Source organism: Pinus tabuliformis, chromosome X (assembly GCF_031772625.1).
Source record: "Pinus tabuliformis cultivar Carrire ecotype Pingquan chromosome X, CPIR1, whole genome shotgun sequence".
Lineage (NCBI taxonomy): Eukaryota > Viridiplantae > Streptophyta > Pinopsida > Pinales > Pinaceae > Pinus > Pinus tabuliformis.
The window spans coordinates 984,278,453-984,299,168 of NC_142308.1; the positions used below are offsets into that span (position 1 = coordinate 984,278,453).

At 38.2% G+C, this 20,716-nt stretch overlaps 1 pseudogene; it reads left to right on the top strand.

Moving 5' to 3' along the window:
• The first annotated feature begins 1,306 nt into the window (after nt 1–1,306).
• The window catches only part of LOC149143023 (protein NRT1/ PTR FAMILY 2.9-like), a 33,097-nt pseudogene continuing 13,687 nt past the window's right edge, over nt 1,307–20,716 (top strand).

Here is a 20,716-nt window from a genome sequence, read left to right on the forward strand (position 1 = left end):
AAACTCTTCATGTATTGTAAATCTTGCTTGATTTTTCTTGTCTTTTGGTATATTTACTCATGTAAATGCAGGAAAATAGATAGATTAGAAGCCAAAAAATATTGGATCCAAAGGGCATACCTAGATAGATACATGGGAAGCAATTCAATTCAAAATGTCAAATTTTGATGTACCAATTGTGTCTCATCATAGAATTGTCAATACAAAGTTCTCATTCATGTTAAAACTAAAATGGTTAGGTAACCTGGTCATTATTTAGATGTCGCCTAAAATATTCAAACATTCATCCCGTAATAAAAAAATATTAGTTAATTAGCACCAAACATTTGCAATGGAAGTTATAATGTGTTCACAAAAGTTGTTAGTGACACAGTAGAAGACTCCTTAGACTTTACAAGTCTTGTATAAGGATTCTAAGAGAGATCAAGCCCACATTATTTTCCATGATAATTTGGGATAGTTAAGGGTTAAGGTTTGGTGGTCCTTCTATAATGGGTGTTCCATCTAAGTTTTTTCTAGACTTCCTATTAGTAATATATGCAACAATTTAATAAAAACAATTAATTTTTTTTTGTTTTTATTTTAACCAATTGTAAATTAAAACAAAACAAAATAAATAAAAAATCTTAAATGAAATTAAAAGACAAGAAATTTTATCAACCCCTCCTTAAATTGTTACTCTAATTAATTTCCAATTTACTCAATATTTACCCAAAAATACAACACAATTTCCTTTACGAAAAAATAAAAATAGATTAATTTCTTTTATTGATATATACATACTCGTAATTATATCATCATCATAAAAAAAAATATCTTTCACTTCCCCTACATATATAAATTTGCTTTAAGTGATAATCTCATCATCATAAAAAAAATTTCATTCGCTTCCTTTACATATATAAATTTGTTTCAAGTGATATCATCTTATCAAGAAGAAGTGTTATTGACTTTCCTTTCAAAAAAAAAATTTGTTTTAGATGATATCATTCTCATTATGAAGGTCAAGTTTCATTCATTTTCTTTGCACATATAGACTTAATTTAAGTGATATCCTCACCATCATCATTAAAAAGTCTTTTTATTGACTTTCCTGCCCAATCTGATAAAGTTGCTTTAGCTGATACCACATGTTACCTCACTTTAACAATCTCTTGACATCACTTGAGATCTCATCCTTTCTGGTTACATATCCTTGCATAAGTTCGCTTTCGAGTAGCCATAAATGCATCTCTTTGAGCAAACCAAGCATTTTCGTGTGGCTGTGCTACTTTGTGTCCCTCATTACTCACCAGCTTGTAGAGTCATGGCTGCCCAGAATCAGATGGAGTTGGGTTCTCTACCATCTGTACGTAAATTACATAAATGAAGGTAGCAATGTGGTGGACGAAGAAGAATGGGGAAATGACCAGTACAGAACCAGAGTCCCAGTGGTGTCGATTTTGTCGTGTGTTCGTGGTCACGGGGTAGCGCCAACAAAGGCCCAAAAGCTTACCAAACGGGAGACAGATGAGGAGGGGTCCTTCAATCGCAGAAGCCGAGGGGGATGGAATGCTGTGCCTTTTATCATAGGTAAGCCGCTACCCATATTAGTTTCATCAATGATAGTTACTACCCCGGGCTAGTTTAATATTGATAACTCAATGCCTTTTCTCACAAAAATTTTGTTTTTTTAAATGATATATCTAGTAAAATTCTTAGTCTCTCCATTGATTGAGGTACCATGCGTTGCTTCCATGGTCTAAAGTTCTCTCAGCATTTAATTTAACCAGTGTCAAAATATGTCTCTGTCCTATTTGTTCATGCCATTGCCATACTGCTTCAGTCAATATTACCTGCAGCTGTGTAAAATTGGAAATAAATAGGTAGGAATTTATGACCAGCCTGCTTGTTTTTCTAGGTTTTTATAACCATTTTAGTTATTTTAGTCAATATTACCATCAGCTTTGTAAAATTGGAAATAAATAGGTAGTAATTTATGACTAGTAGGTTTAGGTTTCTTTTTCTAGGTTTTTATAATAATTTTTTGTTTTTTTTTATATTATGATTAGTTTAGGTCAAAACATATTGAATGGAAAAAGTCTAATGGAAGAAACCCAATCCACCCATAGTACATTTTAATCTTGTTTATGTGCTCTGCTGGTTTCCCTATTTTGTTTCCTACTTGGTCTTGCACATCTGATCATGTTCCCAAACGTATGATTACTCGTAGCCCAATTTCATATAATTGTCTTACAGCAATAGGTAACACTGCAATAGTTAAGACTTTGTTTTTTATCAGTTTTAGATGCCCAACTTGTTCCATAGTTAGACCCATTTTGGATATATCTTGAAATGTCATTGTTAACTCGATAGTTCACCCTCGCACAAAGATGGGCGTGTTTTTTTCTCAACACAGAGTTTGATTTTATCCAGTGCCTGTAATATGTCATTAATTTAGTGATTTTGCGGATGTATCTTAGTGATAAAAATTGGATTTGTCAGTGTTGAAATGGCAGGAAACGGGGCTTGTGAGAATTTAGTAACTCTAGGTTTGTCCTCAAATTTCATTGTCTACTTAACAAAAGAATCCCACGTGCCAAATGTGACGGCTGCATACATTATTCACGTGTGGACGGGAACGGTGAACGTTGCCCCTCTTCTGTGCGCATTTCTCTCTGATTCTTATATGGGCAGATACTGAACTATTACTCTTGGCAGCATAGCATCTGTCATCGTAGGTTGCCTTCTCGCATAAAAAATGTCAAGAAATCTATTTTAACCAATGTCAAGAAATATATCATAACCAAAGTAATTCGAAAGAAAATCTTTGACTCCAGGCAGTAACTCTGTCTGTTTGCCATAAAGTGGAAAATGTATCTAATCTGTTGGTTTTTTTTGTGAAGGGACTAGCTCTTCTCTCACTTACGGCCATATTTCCGCAGTTCAGGCCGCCTCCATGCAACACTAATGTAGGAACCCTATGTAGACTTGCATCAGGACATCAAAATGCCTTGCTCTATTCCTCCTTTATAATTATGGGCATAGGAGCAGGGGGAATCAGACCGCGTTCATTAGCGTTTGGAGCAGATCAATTCAATTACACTAGCGAAAAGGGGAAAAGAATTTCATAGAGCTTCTCTAACTGGTATTACTTTTCAGCCACGATATCGACTGTGGTGGCACTCACTGTCATAGTATACATTCAAGTTAATATAAGCTGGGGTTGGGGTTTTGGTATCCCCACCATTCTGATGTTTCTTTCTGTCACAACCTTACTTCATGGGGCAAAGCTCTACATTCGTGTTAAACTATAAGGAAGCTCATTCACCAGCTTGCTTCAAGTATTAGTTGCTGCACGAAGAAAATTCCATTTATCATTGCCTTCGCAGACACCCGATTACTATGACCTTCCACAGAACGGAGTTCTCAATGTTAAAGCTGCCCCTCCCAATGGCTTTCTCGAAACCAACTGCAGTAATTTCTGGAGACCAACTATATTCATTTTATTAGATTATGGAAACCAACTGTAGTCTGTAGTTATTCGCTTAAATTACGGAAATCAACTGTAATTAATTAATTCCTTGTTGGGAGCTTCTGGAGTGGTCCATTACTCCCTCTGCAGTTCTTTACCATGATCTGTGGAACACTTGACACATAGCCAAAAAAAGCTTAATGGAAGCTTGGGTATATATACTTATGTTTGGTCCCCAAGCTCACTATCAAGTTAGAGTGAGCAGAACTTGGAAGTGCCACATGGATGAGAGATTTTAGGTGAAATGCTGCTGCCACTGCTCCTCATTGTTCGATTCCCGTTGCATCCTGCGTGGCGTATTTTTCTTAGGTGTGATCCTTGATGCTGTTCGATTTGCAAGTAGCTTGCTTGCAGTTTGTTTTTCAGTCACCGCCTTTGCTAATAAGGGATCATTTGTTTGGGACAGAACATTGACTTTAAGATCATTATCTCTGATAGAGCGTATGAAAGTTCTTGATTGCTAATTTCATCTCTTTTGCGTAGCAGCTCACCCTTTTGAATATAAATATGAACCATATGTAACATATTTGCTTTATCTCTTAGGGTTTTTATAATCACATCGTTGGTTGTAATTTGTTCTTCTAAACTCGTGTTTTTCTCCTGTAACTGTAAAAGCTCTTCACTTTCTTTAAGGCATTTTGAAGATCATCTTTCAACTTTCCATTCTCTTGCATGGGAGGAGTTTGCTATTGTAGGTGGTTGTGTACGAAATACATCGGTGTGTGAATAGCATCAATGGCCAGAGGTATGTTTTCTTGGGCATCAAGTTTTTACATTCTTTACGATTTCTTTAAGTTTTAATTCCGCATTAAAGAATCGTTATTTAGCTAACATTTGGTATCAGAGCCTTTTTTTTATCTCTGCCTTGGTGTTTATAGACATGCTCTATTTTGCTAATGTTATATTTTGAGAATTTTCTGAATTAAGGCATTTATTTGGAAATATATCTAATTTTTGCTCAATTTTTATGGTTATAATATTTATTTAACTATATGTATTTGGATAATTATTGTGCAAAATTTATTAATTATGCTCGTATTTAATTTGCATGAATTGATTATTTCCGTTTTAAATTAAAACATGCTATTTTGGATGAGTATACGAGACCCATCGTTAAATGTTATGCACGAATATTATAGTTTTATTTATGCAAATTATCATTATTCTCATATCAAGTTAATTTTTATCTAAGAAATAATGTCTAGTGATCCATATAATTTTAATTGATTAGAGAATATCCACAACATCTCTAATTAAATAATATTATATACTATGATTGATTAGAATCACATAAAGAATATTTAGACATTAATTGTAATTAATTATACAAATATAATAAATTTTATGCCACGTGAATTTTTATTATATTTATATAATTAATTAGGATAAAATATTCATAACTTACCCACAGGAATTATGAATTAATAGTTTTATCATAAAGTTCAAATCTAAGATAGAATTTATATCAAATTATAATCATAATATACCCTTTAGAATTATGAATTAAGTGAATAATTTGATAAATTATATCATAAAGAATAATTGAATCTGCTTGAATTGAAAATTTAGCCCACAGGAAATTTTTATGTCATTAGATTCAATTTTAAGCATGGTTTACATTGGTAAAGCATGAAATTTTATTTTTAGGCCTCAATTTTAACATAAGCATGTGATATTTAATTTTATGCAGTTGTACAACCTGCAAATTTCTCTAAAATTCATTGTGATATCTTTGAATTTAAAGGAGATAACTATAAGGTCTGGAAAGAGAGAGTTCTCCTTCATTTGGGGTGGATGGATATAGACTATGCTATTAGGAAAGATGAACCATCAGCACTCACTAATACTAGCACTGCAGCGGACATCATGCTTTATGAACGATGGGAGCAAGTTAATCGCCTAAGCATGATGTTCATTAAGACTAAAATTTCAGCTGGTATTCGTGGTTTTGTTGATCAACATGAAAAAGTCCAAGACTTGCTGAAAGCCATTGATGATCAATTCATCACTTCAGACAAGGCACTAGCAAGCACTCTAATCATGAAGTTCTCATCCCTGAGGCTCACCAGTGTGAAAGGTGTTTGCGAGCACATCATGCAAATGAGGAACACTATGGCTCAATTGAAGAGACTTGAGGTTGAAATATCGGAGTCCTTCCTAGTGCACTACATTCTGAACACCCTTCCGCACCAATACGGACCCTTCAAAATCTCATACAACACACATAAGGATAAATAGTCAATTAATGAACTCATGACCATGTGTGTTCAAGAGGAAGAGAGACTGGTGATAGAACTGGGAGAAAGTGCAATGCTAGTTACGTGAAGAAATGGAAAATCTCAAGCCAATCGGAAAGGGAAAGGTAAAGTACCTCCTCAAGCCGATATCAAGAAGGATTCCAAGTGTTTCTTTTGTAAAAAAAAGGGACACATGAAGAAGGAATGTGCCAAATTTCAGAAATGGCTTGCGGATAAAGGTAATCCATTCTCATTTGTTTGTTATGAATCTAATATGGTTAATGTCAATATTAAGACCTGGTGGATTGATTCTAGATCAAAAATTCACATTTTGAATTCCTTACAGGGTTTCCAAAACCTAAGGAAGCCAGTGGGAAGTGAGCAAAGCATCTTATGAGGAAACAAGATGGGCTCGCATGTGGAAGCTATAGGAACATGCTATTTAACTTTAAGTAGTGGCTTTGTTTTAGAATTAAAAAAAGACCTTTTATGTTCCAAGTTTTTCTAGAAATTTCATTTCAGTTTCAAGGCTTGTACCTTATGGATATTCCTTCAACATTTTAGAAACATCATTCAATTTATTTTATAAATCTGATTATGTTGGGAATGGTATTTTGTCTAATGGTCTTTACTGCATTAATTTACAAAACAATGTCACTTATGATTCAATGCATGTTCACACTGGCACTAAAAGATGTGCTATTAATGAAGATTCCTGTAAATTATGGCACCGAAGATTAGGTCATATCTCCATAGAAAGAATTAAAAGATTAGTAAATGAAGGGATACTTAATACTTTGGATTTTACTGATTTTGAGACTTATGTGGACTGCATAAAGGGAAGGTAGACCAACAAGTCAAATAAAGGTGCCAATAGGAGTTTGGACATATTAGAGATCATATATATTGATATATGAAGTCCAGACATGGACTCACATGGTCAGAGATACTTCATCTCTTTTATAGATGATTACTCACGATATATGTATCTCTACATGCTTCATAAAAAGAGCGAAGCATTAGATGCCTTTAAGATCTTTAAGGTTGAAGTAGAGAAACAATGCGGGAAGCAAATTAAGATCGTGAGATCAGATAGAGGTAGAGAATTTTATGGTAGATACACAGAAGATGGACAAGCACCTGTGCCATTCATAAGATTTCTTCAAGAGCATGGGATTGTTGCCCAATACACCATGCCTAGTTCACCTGACCAGAATGGTGTAGCAGAAGAAGAAACCAAGCATTATTGGACATGGTGCAAAGTATGCTTAGCAGCTCCAATCTTCCTAAATCCTTGTTGACTAAAGCACTTAAGACAACAATGTATATATTAAACCGAGTTCCAACCAAGGTCGTTCCTAAAACGCCATTTGAATTATGGAAAGGTTGGAAACTGAGTTTGCGACATATGCACATTTGGGGATGCCCGTCTGAAGTGAGAATACATAATCCACAAGAGAAGAAGCTGGACCCAAGGACCATCAGTGGGTATTTCATTGGATATGCTGAAAGGTCTAAAGGTTACAAGTTTTATTGTCCATCTCACAGCACTAGGATTGTGGAATCAAGAAATGCAAAGTTTCTTGAAAATGACTTGATCAGTGGGAGCGATCAAACTAGGAACATAGTTTCTGAGAAGGGTCATTTAGAATCTCAACCTTCCACCTCAAGTGATAAATTGGTTACTGTTCACAGCCCCCCTTAAGTACAAATTGGTGTTGAACAACCAATTGTTGAAGTTCCACAAGCTTTTGACGACATTCTAGTAGATCAGGTAGTTCAAGAGTTGCCAAGAACTTTTGAACAATGAGTTGAACCACATACTTCTCAGGAAGATGGTGGTACAACATTAAGAAGATCTACTAGACCAAAGAGATCAGCAATTCCTGATGATTATGTTGTGTATCTACATGAATCTAATAAATCAGAATTATGATATGATGCATGAAGGAAGAGATGAATTCTATAAAGAGTAATGGATTCTGGGATCTTGTTGAGTTGCCTAATGGTGTGAAAGCCATTGGATGTAAATGGGTCTTTAAGACAAAGAAAGACTCATTGGGCAACATTGAGAGATACAAGGCAAGATTTGTTGCTAAGGGATTCACTCAGAAAGAAGGAATCAATTACACAGAGAATTTCTCTCCTGTATCTAAGAAAGATTCCTTGTGCGTTATTATGGCATTAATAGCCCATTTTGAATTAGAGTTGCAACAAATGGATGTGAAAACGAAATTTCTCAATGGAGATCTAGAGGGGGAAGTTTACATGAAACAACCTAAAGGGTTCCCCTCTAGTGATGGTGAGCATTTGGTTTGCAAGCTCAAGAAATCATTATACGGTTTAAAAGAAGCATCCCGTCAAAGGTATTTGAAATTCCATAATGTGATTTATTCTTTCGGTTTTGTAGAAAATATTATGGATCAATGTATATACTTGAAAGTTAGTGGGAGTAAAATTTGTTTTCTTGTTTTATATGTGGATGAAATTTTGCTTGCAACCAATGATAAGGGTTTGCTGCATGAGGTGAAACAATTCCTCTCTAAAAATTTCGATATGAAGGATATGGGTGAGGCATCTTATGTCATTGGAATTAAGATCCATAGAGACAGATTTCAAGGCATCTTGGGTTTGTCTCAGGGATCCTATATTAATAAAATTTTAGAGAGATTTCGGATGAAGGATTGTTCACCAAGTGTCGCTCCCATTATGAAGGGTGATAGGTTCAGTTTGAACCAATGCCCGAAGAACGACTTTGAAAGGGAAAAAATGAAGAACATTCCATATGCTTCTGCTGTCGGAAGCTTAATGTATGCTCAGGTCTACACAAGACCTGACATTGCATTTGTTGTGGGAATGTTAGGATGATACCAGAGTGATCCAGATTTAGACCACCGGAGTGCTGCAAAGAAAGTAATGAGGTACCTTCAAGGAACCAAAAACTACATGCTTATGTATAGACAAATGGACAATTTGGAAGTAATTGGCTACTCAGATTCTGACTTTGCTGGATGTGTTGATTCATGCAAATCAACATCAGGATACATTTTTATCATGGAAAGTGGAGCGGTATCATGGACGAGTGCCAAGCAGACCTTGATTGCCACTTCCACTATGGAAGTCGAGTTCTTCTCCTGTTCTGAGGCTACTTTACATGGTGTATGGCTTAAGAGTTCATTTCTGGGCTTACAATTATGGATTCTATCTCTAAGCCATTGACAATATATTGCGACAATTTAGCTACTGTTTTTATGGCTAAAAACAACAAAAGTGGGAGTCAAAATAAACACATCGACATTAAGTATTTAGCTATAAGAGAACGTGTTAAAGAAAAGAAAGTAGTCATTGAGCATGTCAGCACTGAGTTGATGATCACTGATCCTTTGACTAAGGGCATGCCGCCGTTTAAATTCAAGGATCATGTAATGAATATGGGACTTGGTTCCATTATATAGTTTCTCATTGTATGGACAATGTTATTTTAATGAAATTCTTAATTACTGTGATGTTTTTCTCTTATTTATGTGCACCTTAATTTGATTTGAGAGAATTCATCTATGTAGGACCAAGAATAAACATAAGGTTTATTCATTAAGAAATTGCTGCCACATAAACTTTAATAGAAATAAATACATAGTAATACATGGAAGATAATACTCGTCATTAGAGGACTTATCTCCATGATTCATGTATCTATTACTTAATATAGATTATCGATGTGTTTTAAGATGAGACACTAAGATTGGAAGTATGGACCAAGTGGGAGAATGTTAAGCTCCCTTTCCCAATGGCTTTCTGGAAACCAACTATAGTAATTTTTGGAAACCAACTGCAGTCATTTCCTTAGATTATGGAAACCAACTATAGTTATTTCCTTAAATTATGGAAATCAACTGCAGTTAATTAATTTCTTATTGGGAGCTTCTAGAGTGGTCCATTACTCCCTCTGCAGTTCTCTACCATGATCTGTGGAACACTTGACACACAGGCAGTAGAAGCTTGATGGAAGCTTGGCTATATATACTTCTGTTTGGTCCCCAAGCTCACTAACTCAATCCCCTTCAGCTTTACACCATCAAGTTAGAGTGAACAGAGCTTGGAAGTGCTACACGGATGAGAGATTTTGGGTGAATTTTTATCTATGTTGTTGCTGCTGCTCCTCATTGTTTGATTCTTGCTACATCCTGCTTGGCGTATTTTCCTTAGGTGTGATCCTTGATGTTGTTTGATTTGCAGGCAGCTTGCTTGCAGTTTTTTTCAGTCACCGCCTTCACTGATAAGGGATCATTTGTCTCGGACAGAACATTGACTTTAAGATCATTTATCTCTGATAGAGCATAGGAAAGTTCTTGATTGCTAATTTCATCTCCTTTGCATAGCAACTCACCCTTCTGAATATAAATATGAGCCATCCCAGCCTCACTCTTTTCACTTTTGATGTGTAACATATCTGTTTTATCTTTTAGGCTTTTTATAATCGCATCGCTGGTTCTAGTTTGTTCTTATAAACTCGTGTTTTTCTCCTGTAACTGTAAAATCTCTTGACTTTCTTTAAGGAATTTTGAAGGTCGTCTTTCAACTTTCCATTGTCTTGCATCGGAGGAGTTTTCTCAGATTGTAGGTAGTTTTGTATGAAATACATTGGAGTGTGAATAGCATCAATGGCCAGAAGTATGTTTTGATAGGCATCGAGTTTTTTACATTCTTTATGATTTCTTTAAGTTTTAATTCCGCATTAAAGAATCGTTATTTAGCTAACACTCAAATCAAGGATGGCTCTAATAGACTGTTATCGGGAGATCTAGTGTCTATGCAGAGCTGCTAGTCCCACTAAGGCTGGTAGCTACCTTAGAAACAAACAAACCAAAACCACTTTCGTTTTCCTTTATGAGAGGTAGATAAGAGGGGAAAGAAGGAGACCAACCTCTGTCTTGCGCTTGGTTCCTTGCTTGACTCCTCTCTCTTCTGATAGATCTTTGCCACTCGCTTCCTCGTCTACCCAGCTTCAAAGAGCACCTATAGAATCAAGGCAGCATAACACTATCCAAGAACATAGATCTACTATCATTAACAATATAGGACCAGATATATATTGACCACACAAATGCATATATCATCAACCATACAAGAATGTGGAGGAAAACTCGAATAGATTTATTAATAATCAAGAATAGTAAAGAGGATTACAACCAATTGTTCTGACCCAGTGTCATCCTCTCAGAAAGAAAGCCCTTCTTCACCTCATGGAAAGCTTAGATCACCCAACACTATGATGTTACACCAAGAAACTAGCAGCACTTCCTTACAAGATACAAAATTCCAGCCTATGGACCTCTGGGATGAGGGATCCATATATAGATGTTTGCATGGGGGGTGAGTTAGCTTTTGAGATTTGATTAGTGTCCTCTCTCTGATAGTTCTTGATTCCACTTGGATATTGATGATCTCTTACTCATCCCTGGGAGAATGCAGAGAGGCAAGTGTCACAGGAGAAGTTTCTGGAAGATTTCATGATCCTCCACCTCACAGATTGACCTTGCCATTTGTCCACTCTTGCCCATCGCACCCCATAGAAGGGATTTTCAGTATGCATCGCACCTCCTGTGTGCATTTAGGTGGGATGCAGTGCACTTTGACCATGCAGCAGGTGAGATGGTCCAATTTTGACCAGTTTTGAGTAGTTTTTAATGGAGAACTTCGGGGAGATGATGTAATCAGTTGACCTTGTTCTTTTAGGGGTTGGAACAACACTTTTAGGGACTTAGGAGCCCTTGGTTTATGGAAATTTATGATTGGGGTTGCAGTGCCCAAAAATGTCTATAACAGTTGCCCCCTAAAGCATGAGGTCGTTAATCTTTTGATGTCGGGTGAAATGCTTTATCATGAGGATCCGAAGTTTTCTCAAAATGGAAGGCAACCTGTAATAAGATACAATACAATACATTATCTTCATAACATTTTCATGATCTAGTTGAGGCGGGCATTCCCATGCTCAGCTTTATAAATTCATTTTCATGTACATAAGACGGAAAATCGTCTGTGGGCAGACTGATGATTTTGGTAGAGCCATCATCCCTTGGATGGGATGATTATCTGTGCAGCAATGATGTACATTTTATGTCTTTATTTTCCTGAATATATATCGCAGCCTGGATGGATGAAACTAGATCCAAGGTCTTCAATCTCGTTCGATCTTCACTCAAAGTACAAGTCGATCCATGTGAGAGATGTTCTGGAGTCGAACATGGAAAGACATCACCTGATTACTAGCCAATGATGTAAGCTATTAACAGGCATGAGAGGAATCACCCATAATGATGATGACACTCAAGGTACTACAATACAATTCACGTGGTGTGAATAAGGGACTTGGCATCGAACACCACACAAAATCTTTCGGTCGAAGGCAATTGATGTAAACCTGTCGCCGAAAGTGAGAAACTTGCCATTGAGGCATGCAAGCTTCAAAGTACTGAAAGTGTTGTTCCTAGATCGACTTCCTGGATAATGAGCTGATGTCGACAAGAAGCGATCCGTCATAGGAGGGCCTTAGTGAATCCCACATCAATGACACGGAATGGAGCAAATGATTTTAATGGAGGTGAAAACAATATGATGACATAAGATTCATGGTGGTGGTCATGAAAGAATGGAGTGTAAATGTATTATAGTGGATGAGACACAGGTGAATTCTCTAAGCGACTTCTCTTGAACATATCGGCGACACTGACATGATGGATTGGTAGCGTTAACCCCAAATATGGATGGTGTGATGGACCAATGGTGATATGACTAGTGAATGGAACAACCCAACCCGACTCAGATGCAGAGTGAAAGTGTCATGTTCAAGAGCGACTTGCTACCAATAAAGTTTCTTCAAGTTTTCTTCCCAATTTTTCCCCAGTCATTTCTGACCAGTACCTCTTTATTTTTGTCAAGTTTGAGGAGGATAACATATGCTTGTTCTATAATCTGCCCTTCGGGCAAACCCATCGCTATGTTTTAACAAGCCTAGCGATAGTGAAACTCATTCTTGTCTGTATGGACAAGTTTGTCGCTATTCGGGTTTAACGAGTTTAATCACAAAGATAACTTGGTCCTTTTCAATTTTAGAGAGTCTAAAAAGGGACGTAAAGAAAACTCCAATAATCCTTTTTCGTCATATAATCCCTTGAGTCCGGAAAAGTATAAAACAATACAAAAAGGATGAATTTTCGGTAATTTTAACAAGCCGAACAAAATAAGCGCTCGATATTTTTGTGTAATAATTACTCAAGTCCAAAAAGATTAAAATATAAATGAGGGATATCACTTCCGGTCACTTTAATGAGCTGGAGAGGCCAATCGCTTGGCAATCTTTACATATTTTATGAGTCAGTTGAAAAGAGCTTAAAGGAGACTCGTCTTTTAAGGAACTAGAGATAAATTCGGGTAGCAGCTAATTCCAGGTAAGGTTTGGAATTTTCCGATCACGGTAGTGTCACAAGGATGGCTAACAGGATCACTCTTCGCAGCTGTTCCTCAAAAAGGGTAAACAATCAAATGGAGGTGAATAATCGGCAAAAATAGAGTGGAGGTGATGATGAGAACATGACGAAGGTTTCAAAGGCTGATTATAGTACATTCACGATGGTTATTTACTGGAAATTGGTTCATTTTTTAATGAGCTTAAACTCTGGGGAAACATTTTCTCATTGCTTATGTTTATTTTTTAACGAGATTGAATTCTGCGTTAAAACTGCTTGATCCAATCGTATAATAAGGATGTCTCGTTTAAAATGGGATTTTTTCAAAGCTTTGCCCCGCATCCTTTCTTTGTGCAAGTTAGGAAACGACCACCTACGAGTTTAAAGGGTTAGAGGACCTACAAATTTAAAAAATAAATGGCCACTCTTCGCTTGCATGCCAAAAGGTTTGCATGCCCCCAGGTATAGTGAAGTAGAGTTTCCAGGTTACCCCTCAATTTGCAGACAAAACATTTGTTTTATTGGGAAAGGCCTACCTTTTAACAGAGGTATCTTATTCTGGTCTAACCCCATTTTCCTAAATGGACGGGTGTGTCAACCAGTCATATATCCTTTGTGGAAACCTACTCTATGCCCAAGGTTTTCCTGCCGAAACAGACCAGGGTGCATGCCCCCTGGGTTTCAGTCATGTCCTCATGAATCACTCGCGCTCATCAGGTGGACGGACTGGGGATTGATGAGACATTCCTTGCATGAAAAGACCATTCAGGGATGGTATTTGACTATTTGCGATGTGTGAACCAAGGAATGAAAGTTGGTCTATGAGCTTGACCACTCTTCCTTCATGCGGAAAACACATTACTCTAAAGAGTGAGGAGACAATGGCTCCCATGCAATAAATATAGTCACGTCCAAGGAGTAGATTATAATACAGGGGTCTTTGGACTACCATTACGTTCATGTGAATGGTTTTCTTTCTCAATGTTATTGGCACACTGGGAAGGATCCCTAACGGTCGACCGGTTCCTTTGTCAAAGCCTGTTAGATTTCTCATTTCAGGCAAAAGCGATGGCGAACCAAACGCTTTCAAAGCAATTGAGGAAAGGATACTCACAGAAGCCCCTTCATCTATGATGGTACTGGCCATGACCATTCTATATATTTGAGCAATGATTTGAAATGGTACACTAGCCGGTAAGCGGGGTCTGCCTAGTAGATTCCAATCGAAGGAAACAACTAGGTTGCTTGGAGGTGGGACCGAATAGACGGCCGGATACGACTCTGACGAACTTCCTTCCTATGGTAAAGGAATGGGTAGACTGCTCCCATGTTCATCAGAGTCTGTGCTTACGAAGAGAATTTGGATGGTGTCGTTCTTGTTCTCTCCGGTGACTGTATCATCTGAAGATGGATCCTCTGAAGGCAAGACCGGGTCAACTAGCGCCTCAACCTTTTGACTTTCGTCTGGTGTGGATTCAGATGGTTTATCTTCAATGATAGACGCTTCGGCCGACCACAACGGCGTGTCGGCCAGATTTTCGACTAGTGACAGACTCGGCAAGAGCTTCTTATATCTAGGAGGAAGCCGTAACGGTGAAACCAGACGGTCGTCCAAAACTCTTTTAGCCTCATCTAAGAAGGGACAACGGTGGACGGCGTGATCGCTTCACATAGTTTACAAGGAAATTTACATTTTCCTTTTTGTCCAAGGGCTTTACTTTCACTAGTTGACGGTGTATTCTCGACATGATCGTCAGAGGTTGATGACACCTGATTGTGCAAACGAGGAGACCAGTCCCTTAAGATCCAAGGGATGCAAGGACAATCTCGATGATAGTGCTATCCTTTGCAAATGACACATGGCAATTTAGGCCTGGATGGTGCAGTGTGTGGATTTTTGCTAGGCGATACCTGGTCGCCCCTTTTCGCCTTTGGCTCCTTCTTCTCTTCTCTTTCTTCTTCTTCTCTTTCTTTTTCTCAGTTACTTGATTTTTGGCTTTACCAGCATGATCAAGCGAAGAGGAAGGAGGAGAGGGAGAACTGGACGAAGTAGAAGGTTGGGGGGTAACTTTGGTATCATTTAGTTGCTGACTTGATTGTTCAGGAATCACGATGTTCTGAACGACGGAGGTCGAGAAGAGCCATACAGGCAAGCCGATTGTCAATCTTGGAAGCGACAATGTGGCCATATGGGGTGCACCAACATCTCCCCAAGAGGAGAAAGGACTAGGATTTCCTCCAAGGGGAAATCCTTGGTTGGTGGACTCCATTTTTCTCAACCTAATATCAACGTAGGAAAGGTGATGTTTATTTCGATTAAAATAAATTTTAGACACTTTGACACAACTTGTTTTTTCAATTTTTAAGAGTCGAGAAAACACAAAAGATGACTCTAGTCGCCTTCGATTTTTAATGAGATTGAAGTGACAAGTGCTCAGATGGACCTTTTCCTTTAAGGAGTCTGAAAAGGAACGAAAGAGACTGCTCTGGAAATCTAGACAGAGGGATTACCAAACCAATCACAAAACTGCAGAATACTTTTTACGGTACGATAGTCAATCTTTCTGAATGCTATGTTCAGCGCATTGTGATCGATAGGGCGGCAGACACGGCTTCCTATGGATAAAGGATAAAGCCTATTGTGGTCTCCCAATATATACTCGACGGTATGTGGGAGCACAAGTCCGTACTTGCACTTATCATCTCAAAGTGGAGGAATCACCCAACCAGCGATGAAAAAAATAGTTACTAGGCTTTACGACGCCGGAATACGTCTCTAGCCTAGACTTCTAAATGTTGTGCGTCAGGTTCCAAAGTGTTTTTAGATTCATTAAATTTATTTTACAGTTGATCTTGCTTAAGAAATTTTCCTTTCAGGTTCACCGTGTGATATTGATATACAATTCCTAAAATGCAATCTAAGATGATAAACAATCGTTTAATCTCCTTTTTGCAATGAAAATCCTAGCTACTAAAGAAAGAGAGATGATATTCTTTAAACATAGAGCAGAGAGCACACAGTATATGCACTATCCTAAATCAAACCAACAAACAGTCTAAATGCAAATTCACATGCATGTATTTGTTTTCAGCCTTCTTAATATGTGAATGATAAAAAGAAAGCTAAGCGCAAATCTGAATTGTTTTTCAAAGCGACATTACTAACAATTTTCTTTTCAAGACAAAATGAAGACAATGATGACACTTTGCGATTTGGAATTGAAAACTTGCTTTTGACACTTGAAAAACTACTAATTCAAATCAAATAAAAGAGTAACAGTGTAATCGACTATCAAGAACAATCAGATTCTCTTCTATGACTGAAAACGACACTTGCAACACTTCCAAATCAAGAAACGACAGTTCAATTACGCTACTTCTTTCTAAAAGAGAACTGAAAATGGCTCAAAATACATAAAAACATTTACAGTTCTTTTCAAAATGGAGGCAGAATAATGGTAAGGAAGGGGGTTCCAATAGATGTATACTGACTACATACAGCAAAACTCCTGAATAGAGATGAAAAGAGTGAACACAGAAACCAAAATCTAAGAGCAGAAGAGGTCTTGTCTGATCAGCGCACTTGTAACAGAGGGAAAGTGAGATGCAGCGCACCTACTACACACGGGAAGTGTGATGCATCCAGTTTCCAAAGACGAGACAGTGCGATGGTCCAGGGACGAGACTTCAACTGGGTTCCGGGTCACAGTTTGCAGCTCAGTTCAGTGATTTAGGCTGAGCAAGTGGTAATTAGTAAATAAATCACAGGGGTAGATCTAAAGAGGTTACTAGAGCCACCACAAGGGCAATAAGAGAGCTTGTAAATCTATTGTTCAGTTCATAAACAAAACCTGGAGATAGACTGAAGAAGCATTGATCTACTTTGCACTTGCATAGCAAATGCAGTTCAAAGGCTAGCTGGCTTGACTTCAGGCTCCATCTGTAAGTTTATAAAGCAAACAAATATAGACAAACAAACAATCTATTTGCTCCCCAGCGGAGTCACCATTTTGTTATCGGGAAATCTAGTATCTATGCAAAGCTGCTAGTCCCACTAAGGCTGGTAGCTACCTTAGAAAAAAACAAACCAAAACCACTTTCGTTTTCCTTTATGAGAGGTAGATAAGAGGGGAAAGAAGGAGACCAGCCTCTATCTTGCACTTGGTTCCTTGCTTGACTCCTCTCTTTTCTGATAGATCTTTGCCACTCGCTTCCTCGTCTACCCAACTTCAAAGAGCACCTGTAGAATCAAAGCAGCATAACACTATCCAAGAACATAGATCTACTATCATAAACAATATAAGACCATATATATATTAACCACACAAATTCATATATCATCAATCATACAAGAATGTGGAGGAAAAATTGAATAGCTTTATCAATAATCAAGAATAGCAAAGAGGATTACAACCAATTGTTCTGACCCAGTGTCATCCTCTCAGCAAGAAAGACCTTCTTCACCTCATCAAAAGCTTAGATCACCCAACACTATGATGTTACACCAAGAAACTAGCAACACTTCCTTACAAGATACAAAATTCCAGCCTCTGGATCTCTGGGATGAGGGATCCATATATAGATGTTTGCAAGTGGGGTGAGTCAGCTTTTGAGATTTGATTAGTGTCTTCTCTCTGATAGTTCTTGATTCCACTTGGAGATTGATGATATCTTACTGTTGTGGGGAAAAATGCCTATTTAGGATGATCCTATCCACCTAAGGTGTGATAACGCCTTAGCAACAAACGAATACAGCTATCATGATTACTTCCTTTATGAAATATGAAAGAGAGGAGATCGGCAGACTTACCGTTGTCTTCCGGTTGTCCCTCGAACTAGATCCTCTTCTCTTTGTGTGTCCACAGCTACTTGCCTCCTCGTTTGATCAAGAGAACAGCTACTTGAATCCCACGAGATCACAAGAGAACAGCTACTTGCAACAAGAGAAGAACACAATACAAAGGCAAATATACATATTCATAAATGATTCAGGATTAGAAGTAAATCAAATATACTAATGCAATCATACAAAATACACCAGCATATAGGAAAGAATCAAGATAGCTTTATTGAAAGTAACAGGATTCAGGAAGAGATACAACCCATAGGGCTCCAACCCAGCATCTCCTTCCCAGCAGAATGGAATTCCTTCTTCAGCTCCTTTCAAAGCATAACACACCCAATGTTTCTAGCCACAAACCAACAACAATTCTTTGCAAATACCAAATTCCAGCCTCCTCAGACCTCATGAGAGAGATCTATATATAGGAGTTTTGGAGAGAGGATGAGTCAGCTTGAGGCTGGTATGAAGCTGACTAGTGTCTTCTCCCACTTCAGTTCTTGAGTCCACTTGGAGGTTCTTGCTTCCACTTGGAGATTTGGAACCTCTTACTCATCACCAGTCGAATTCCCTGATCCAAGTGTCATTTTGGAAGCTTCCTGGGCATTGACACCTTGAGAAATGACTCTGCCACTTGTCCAAACTCGCTCAGCGCAGGTAGCCTTCTTTGCAGTTGACATTCAACGCAGGTAGACAGTGGAGCAGTTGACATTCAGCGCAGATGCTCAGTGGAGCAGTTGACATGATCCAGAATTTCCTTGTTTTGAGTGTTTTCAGGTGGAGAACTTTTGTTAAGTGTTGTGGTTTGCTGGCCTTGTTCCTCTAGGGGTAGGAACAACATGTTTAGGGACTTTGGATCCCTTGATTATTGACATTTCATGCTCAGTGATGCAAAGCACAAAAATGTCTATAACAGTTGCCCCCTAAAGTATGAGGCCGTTTATTGGGTGAAATGCTTTATCCAGGAGGGTCCGAAGTTCATCCATCTGTTGGGAGGAGACCTATAATAAAATAGAATACAATACATTATGATTCATTCTGCTTTCATGATCTAGCTGAGGCGGGCATGTCCATGCTCAGCTTTATAAATTCATTTTTGTACATAGAACAGACGATCGTCTGATAGTAGACTGATAATTTTGGTGAAAATTATCATCCTTTGAGTAGGATGATCATCTGTTGCAATGATGTACATGTCAAATGTCTCTATTTTTTCCTGAATATATATCGCAGCTCGGATGGATGAAACTAGATCCGGGGTCTTCAAACTCGTTCGATCTTCACTCTAAGTACAAGTCGATCCATGTGAGAATTGCGCTGAAGTCGAACATGGAAAGACATCGCTTGATTATCGGTCAATGATGTAAACCGTTAACAAGCGCGAGAGGAATCACCGATAATGATAATGACCCTCAAGGTACTGCAGTACAATTCACGTGGTGTGAATAAAGGACTTGGCGTCGAACACCACGCAAAATCTTCTGGTCGAAGGTCATTGATGTATACCTGTCACCGGAAGTGAGAAACTTGCCATTGAGGCATGCAAGCTTCAAAGTACTGAAGGGGGTGTCCCTAGATCAACTCCTTGGATAATGAGCTGATGTCGACAAGGAGCGATCCGTCAAAGGAGGGCCTTAATGAATCCCACATCAGTGACACGGAATGGAGCTAATGATTTTAATGGAGGTGAAAACAATCTGTGACATATGATTTAGGGTGGCGGGCATGAATGGATGAAGGATAATGTATGGCAGTGGATGGGACCCGGTTGACTCTTTCTGAATGACTTCTCTTGAACATATGGTGACACTGATGCGATGGATTGGTAGCATTACCCCAAATATGGATGGTATGGCAAGACCATGGTGATGTGACCGGTGAATGAAACAACCTAACTCGATTGTGGTACGGAGGAAAAGTGTCATGTTCAAGAGCGACCTGCTACCATCAAAGTTTTCTTGATCTTTCCCAATTTTTCCCCAGTCATTGCTGACCAGTACCTCTTTACTTTTGTCCAGCTTGAGGAGGATAACATATGCTTGTTCTATAACCTGCCCTTCGGGCAAGCCCATCGCTATGTTTTAACGAGCCTAGCGATAGGGAAACTCGTTCTCGTCCAAAGACAAGTTTGTCGCTATTTATCATTTTAACGAGTCTAATGACAAGGATAACTCAGTCCTTTTCATTTTTAGAGAGTCTGAAAAGGTACATAAAGTTAACTCCAAAATTCCTTTTTCGTCATCTAATCCCTTAAGTCCGAAAAAGTATAAAACAATACAAAAGGGATGAGTTTTCGATATCTTTAACGAGCCGAACAAAACAAGCGCTCGATCTTTTTGTGCAATAATCCCTCAGGTCCAAAAAGATTAAAATCTAGAGGAGGGATAGCTCTTCCTGTCCTTTAACGAGCTGGAAGGCCAAAACTCGGCAATCTTTTCATATTTTACGAGTCAGTTGAAAAGAGCTTAAAGAAGACTCGTCTTTTCAGGAACGAGTGATAAACAGGGATAACAACTGATTCCAGGTACAGGTTGGAATTTTCCAATCACGGCAGTGTCACAGGGATGGCTAGGTGAAATCACTCTTCGCAACTATTCCTCAAAATGGGTAAACAATCATATGGAGGTGAACAATCGGCCAAATGACAAGTGGAGGTGGC